Source organism: Triticum urartu, chromosome 2A, assembly GCF_056163025.1.
Source record: "Triticum urartu cultivar PI428250 chromosome 2A, HENAU_Tu73, whole genome shotgun sequence".
In the NCBI taxonomy this organism is placed as follows: Eukaryota; Viridiplantae; Streptophyta; class Magnoliopsida; order Poales; family Poaceae; genus Triticum; species Triticum urartu.
The window spans coordinates 756807665-756813255 of NC_141874.1; the positions used below are offsets into that span (position 1 = coordinate 756807665).

General features: G+C 46.6%; 1 pseudogene; it reads left to right on the forward strand.

Moving 5' to 3' along the window:
* Positions 1 to 3569: 3569 nt before the first annotated feature.
* On the forward strand, positions 3570 to 4536 carry LOC147987873 (protein FAR1-RELATED SEQUENCE 5-like; annotated as a pseudogene).
* The last annotated feature ends 1055 nt before the right edge of the window (positions 4537 to 5591 follow it).

The window sequence follows — 5591 nt, forward strand, 5'->3', positions numbered from 1 at the left end:
ACATAGCCTCTAAATACACCAAAAAAATCTCAATAGAAAACATGAATAAACACCAAACTAGTGCTCATGTAGCTGCCATCGAACATTATCAATCTGCAGGGAAATGGAAGAAAAAATAGCAGGCTATTTCACCAAACAACACATGGGCGTCATTGGTGGCGGCCTGCAGGAGCAATGTGGTGGCCGACTGATGTCGAGCACCGCACAACAATGGCCATGGTGATCCGCAGGGATTCCTAGTGACGGCGGTGAAGTGACTCTGCTATGAGTTGCTCGCGGGAGGCGAGGCGGTGGTTGGTGGTTTCAACGAGTGAAAGTTTCTACCCTCCCAAGGTTGGAAAATTTTAGGAGAATGGGTCAGTAGCCCCTAAATACAAGGGCAATTGCTTGTTCAAAGAAAGAAAATATCAGGGCATGTGTGGGAAAAAAAATACCATACTCATAGGGTATGGTATTGAGATGTGTTTAGAGTGGAGTGGAGAGTGAGCTTTGACTAGGGTTCATTCGAAGGGATGTACGTGGAGTTAGGTGAGCTGGTCCGACATGATAGTTATGCCCTGGCCTTCCCATACCGCCCCGGATTTAAGCTATATTTGAGGGTGCTAATCAACCCGGACGTCCACCCAGCTTAGAAAGCCTAGCTGGTTCACGGTTCTGTGACCGGGCAAGTCGTCCATCCGATCACTTTGGGGAGCCCGACTGTATCATTTTTTTGGGACGACGATAACTGCCACACGTGTGGCATCTAGTGAGGTTGTGCCTCACGCCATGTGTGGCACGGAGACGACCCCGCCCGCACGACGGTGTCTGGGTGCAGGCAGCCACAACCCGCACGTCCGGTGTGTGGCACAATCGCCCACAGGTCCGGGCGATCGACCGCGCTGCCCGCACGATCTAACGCGCCCGTCGTCCCGGCCTGCCTTCGAACCCCACTCCGACCTGCCATCGTCGTCTCCTACCTCTTGATCCCCTACATCCATCGTCTTTCTTCTCTAGTTCCCATGGCAACCAGAGCAGATCCCTATCGCATCCCTACCCCGCCACCGCCACCCCCACCCCTCCCCCGCGACGACGAGCTAACAGGTCGATCTCCGATCTCCTCCTGTTTCTCATCCTTCTTCTGTCCATAAAATCGAAAATTCCAGATTTCCTATGAAGATGGCGACTAGAACCATGCTGTCATGGCAAACACACCACAGATCTGTGTGTATTCCCCCTTTGCCAACCAACATACGCCAGATTTGCCATATTGTATCCTAGAGTTGAACTAAGCTTCTGGTTTGGGTTGTTGCAAGTAGTTGCTCCAGAAGAATGTGTAGGATTTACTAAAATTAGGGGAAAGAAAGGAGGAATTTGGGTGGTGCGTACAGAGGGAAAAATTTAATTGCCACATATATCTAACGTTAGTTGCCACCTATCTTTGCCGTTAGCTGCCACCATGTTATGTTGTTACTTGCCATCAAATTATCTTGGCTGCTGCCATCTGTTCAAAATGATAGTTGGCATCCAGATTTTAGAATATAGAATGAATGTGCATGACCTATTTTCCATGATGTATTGGTTGTCTATGCAAGAAAATGTGATAAGATTGCCGTGTTTTCTTGTATGTGCAAAATAGAAAGTGTGCATTTTCGGATATTCATACGTTCTTGTTCACGCATTGAGTGAAGGCACAGTGGTAGAAAAAAGCGGAAAAATGAATCATGAAGACGGCACTAGTCCTTGATTTTCTCAAAGGCCGGAGACGCCTCCTTGGGATGCAGCAGAGTACAATCAACTCATTTTCGCAGGGCCGTTGTTGCCACTACTAGAGCAGTACGTGAGCATCGGTATGATGCATGATAAAAAAAAGGGCCAGTTGCCATGTTTGTGATGAGGAAAATGGCATTCTACTTATGTCCTACAATGTCATTTTTCACAGGTTCTTATGACCCAACCACACACACGGGGATACCATGGCAAGTTCAGGCACAGGGCGCTAACGCTGACAGATGTGCGGGCGACCAACTTCAAGTATCCAATGTGGCAAATCAAGGTAACACAGAAAAAGAAACATACTGGTGTGGCCATGAAATTAAACTTGCAAGGATGACAAAGACTTACGAGTTATATGAAAAAATGCAGGACCTTCATGCAGCACGTGGCAACATGCGACAACCATGTACCTGCCATCAACGTCGTACACAGGTGAGTCGTATAAAGTGATTTTGTGGACAGTGAATCAGGAGAAGGAACATATGTGACATTGGTGTTTACATGGTGACTTGACAAAACACAGTTGCCGTGTCTGGACAACTGCAGTTGCTGTGTCTAGACAACTGCAGTTTCCATGTCTGGACAACTGCAGTTGCCATGGCAAATCAATTGAAGTTGTCATGTGTAATCAAATGTGATTGCAATGTCTAAACAACTGTGGATGACAAGTGTGAACAAATCTGCGTGCCATGGTTGAACAACTACATGTGCCATGTTGTACAAACTACAGTTGCCATGCATTGACCAACTACTAAAGTGATCGTAGGCTGTTATGATGGAACCACATCGGCAAACGTATCGTGGCAAGCTTCACAGTTACAGGCCAACGCTATTGCAGATAGAGCACACCAAATTGGAATGACAGACCAGATATGATTAGCACATGCGGCACAACAAGGTAAAAATATGTGAACCAGCAAAACAATAGTGCATTTGCTTTTGTGGAAAAGCATGGGGGGAAAGTGGATTTGTCATAGTGGTGGCGGAAAACAACAGAAATGCTACCAAGTGGAAGCGTGCAAAATAGTGATCTATTGTCTTCTGGATTTGTCAATTGCTGTATGCCTGTGTGCAACATTCGTGATTGACTCCATTTTCCTAGTGAGCTCATACCTAGAATCCAAGTTTTGATGCCAAAGATGTTGGTTGCCATGCCTTGGCAACATTAACTGCCATGTTTGATAGACTGTAGCTGCCATGGCTGAAAAACTGCAGTTGCCATGCATGACCACATGCAGATGCCATGACTTGCTGTATGAATGATGTCATGCCTAATCATATGCAGTTGCTATATTCCGTTACGATAAACTTGCCATTGAAGCAATGCTTACACACGCACCTGTTTTTTGCAGGACCTTCAAGTACAATCAACAGCGGCGTGGGGACATCTACTGCGGGAACCTCTGAGCACACGGAAGAAGCATTCCACCAGCCAGCCAACAATCCTGCCATAAACAATGCAGAATCAGTGTCGGAAATGGAATCGTTCCAGCAATGCCGACAAGCACACCTTTGCACACCAGCACAAGCAACACTCAAGCAGATGAAACAACCGCCGATACTGAAGTGAATGATGAAACTGATGAAGAAGTTGGGTAGAGATTTGGTTCATTTGAAGATGCCAAGGAATTCTACCAGAGATATGCAATGTTCCATGGGTTTGCGTTGAACACCGAATACCATAGGAAAATAAAAAAAACTAACGAGTATAGCAGAGGTGAGATAAGGTGCTACAAGGCACGAAGGAACAAGAAGAGTAAAGGTGTTGCGCCTATCATGCCGGAACGAAAGAGAGACATCACTGTCAAGACAGAATGCCCTGTCCGGTGTAAGCTAAACGCGGATGGAGCATGGTGGGTGGTCACCGAATATTTCGATAAACACAACCATGAACTCATAAAGAAGTTTGATCTCGTAAAATTTCTGAGCGCCCACAGAGGATTCACCCCCCTCGAGAAGAAATTCATAAAGCTGCTACATGATTGTAACGTCGGTCCATCAAGAATGGTCCAGATACTGTCCTTGATCCACAATGGAGATGGTAGACTGAGTAGCATGCCCTACATACCGGCAGACGTCACAAACCTAAAGGCAAAGTACCGTAGAGAGAGCAGGTTGGCTGACATAGAAGACACGATAGCCTACTTCGAAGAGAAAGCAAAAGCGGATGTTGATTTCTTCCACAGGATAAGATTGGACGATGAGGACTATGTCAGAAACATGTATTGAGTGGATGGTGCTGCAAGAAGAGCCTACAAACATTTCCGTGATTGCATTTCATTCGACGCGACATATCTCACAAATATGTACAAGATGCCCCGCGCTCCATTCATAGGAATAAATAACCACAATCAGTCATTGCAGTTCGATTGCGGACTCGTTCGGAACGAAGATACGGACGGTTACACTTGGCTGTTCAAAACCTTCTTGGAGTGCATGGGTGGACTTGCTCCAATGAACATAATAGCAGACTAGGATTTTAGCATGCGTGCAGGCATAGAGGAGGTCTTTCCGTTGGCAATGCACAGGCACTGCAGGTGGCATATTATTAAGAAGGCTGAGGAGACGCTAGGACCATTCTTTGCTGACCGTCCAGAGCTGCACAAGGCATTCGAGTTGTGTGTGGACCACCGCTTGATGGTGGAGGAGTTTGAGCGGAGCTGGATGACTATGATTGAAACATATCAAGTCCAAGACAATGAGACACTTACTAGCCTGTGGGAGAAGCGAATGTACTGGGTGCCGGCCTACTTCATGCAGTGCTTCTTCCCATTTCTGTAGACTACGCAACGCAGCGAGGGGTTCAATGCTGTTTTGAAGCAGTACGTGAGCCTTGGCAACTCATTGCTGCAGTTTGCCAAGCAATACACCGCTTTGCAACAGAAAATACTGGGATCTGAGCTACAGTAAAAAGCAAACACCGCGCTCAAGCAACCTAAATTGCTAACATATTTACCGATGGAAAGGCAGATGAGCAAGATATATACCAACAAGATTTTTAACAAGTAAGTGAATAATTTTACCGTTCTAATTTGCACAAGCATGAAGTTAGTAGGTGACATGTAGAATGCAATGCAGTTGCCAACTTTTTTGACTTGTTGATCTATTGAAAAATAGCCATTGAGTATATTGTAAGCATGTTCTGTAATTGCCATGTGAAATCAACTATAGTTGCCATGTGGGTTGAACTATAATTGCCATGTTTAATGAATTGTAGTTGCCGTGTGAAATGATATGTAGTTGACATGTGACCCAAAACTGCATTTGCCATGTTTTATGAACTACATTTTGTTGGGAACATAGTAATTTCAAAAAAATTCATACGCACATGCAAGATCATGGTGATGCATAGCAACGAGAGGGAAGAGTGTTGTCTACATACACTCGTAGACCGTAAGCGGAAGCGTTATGACAACGCGGTTGATGTAGTCGTACGTCTTCACGATCAACCAATCCTAGCACTGAAGGTACGACACCTCTGCACATGTTCGGCTTGGTGACGTCCCACGAACTCACGATCTAGTAGAGCATCGAGGAAGAGCTTCGTCAGCACAACGGCATGATGACGGTGATGATGATGCTACCGGAACAGGGCTTCACCTAAGCACCGCTACGATATGACCGAGGTGGATTATGGTGGAGGAGGGGGAGGGGGACGGCCTCCTAGGCGCGCCCCAAGGGGATTCCTACTCCCACCGGGAGTAGGATTCCCCCCTTCCCTAGTTGGATTAGGAGAGAAGGAAGGGGGAGGAAGGAGGAAGGAAAGGGGGGGGGCCCTCCCAATTCGGATTGGGCTTTGGGGGGGGGGCGCCCCCTCCTTTGCTCCCTTCTCCTCT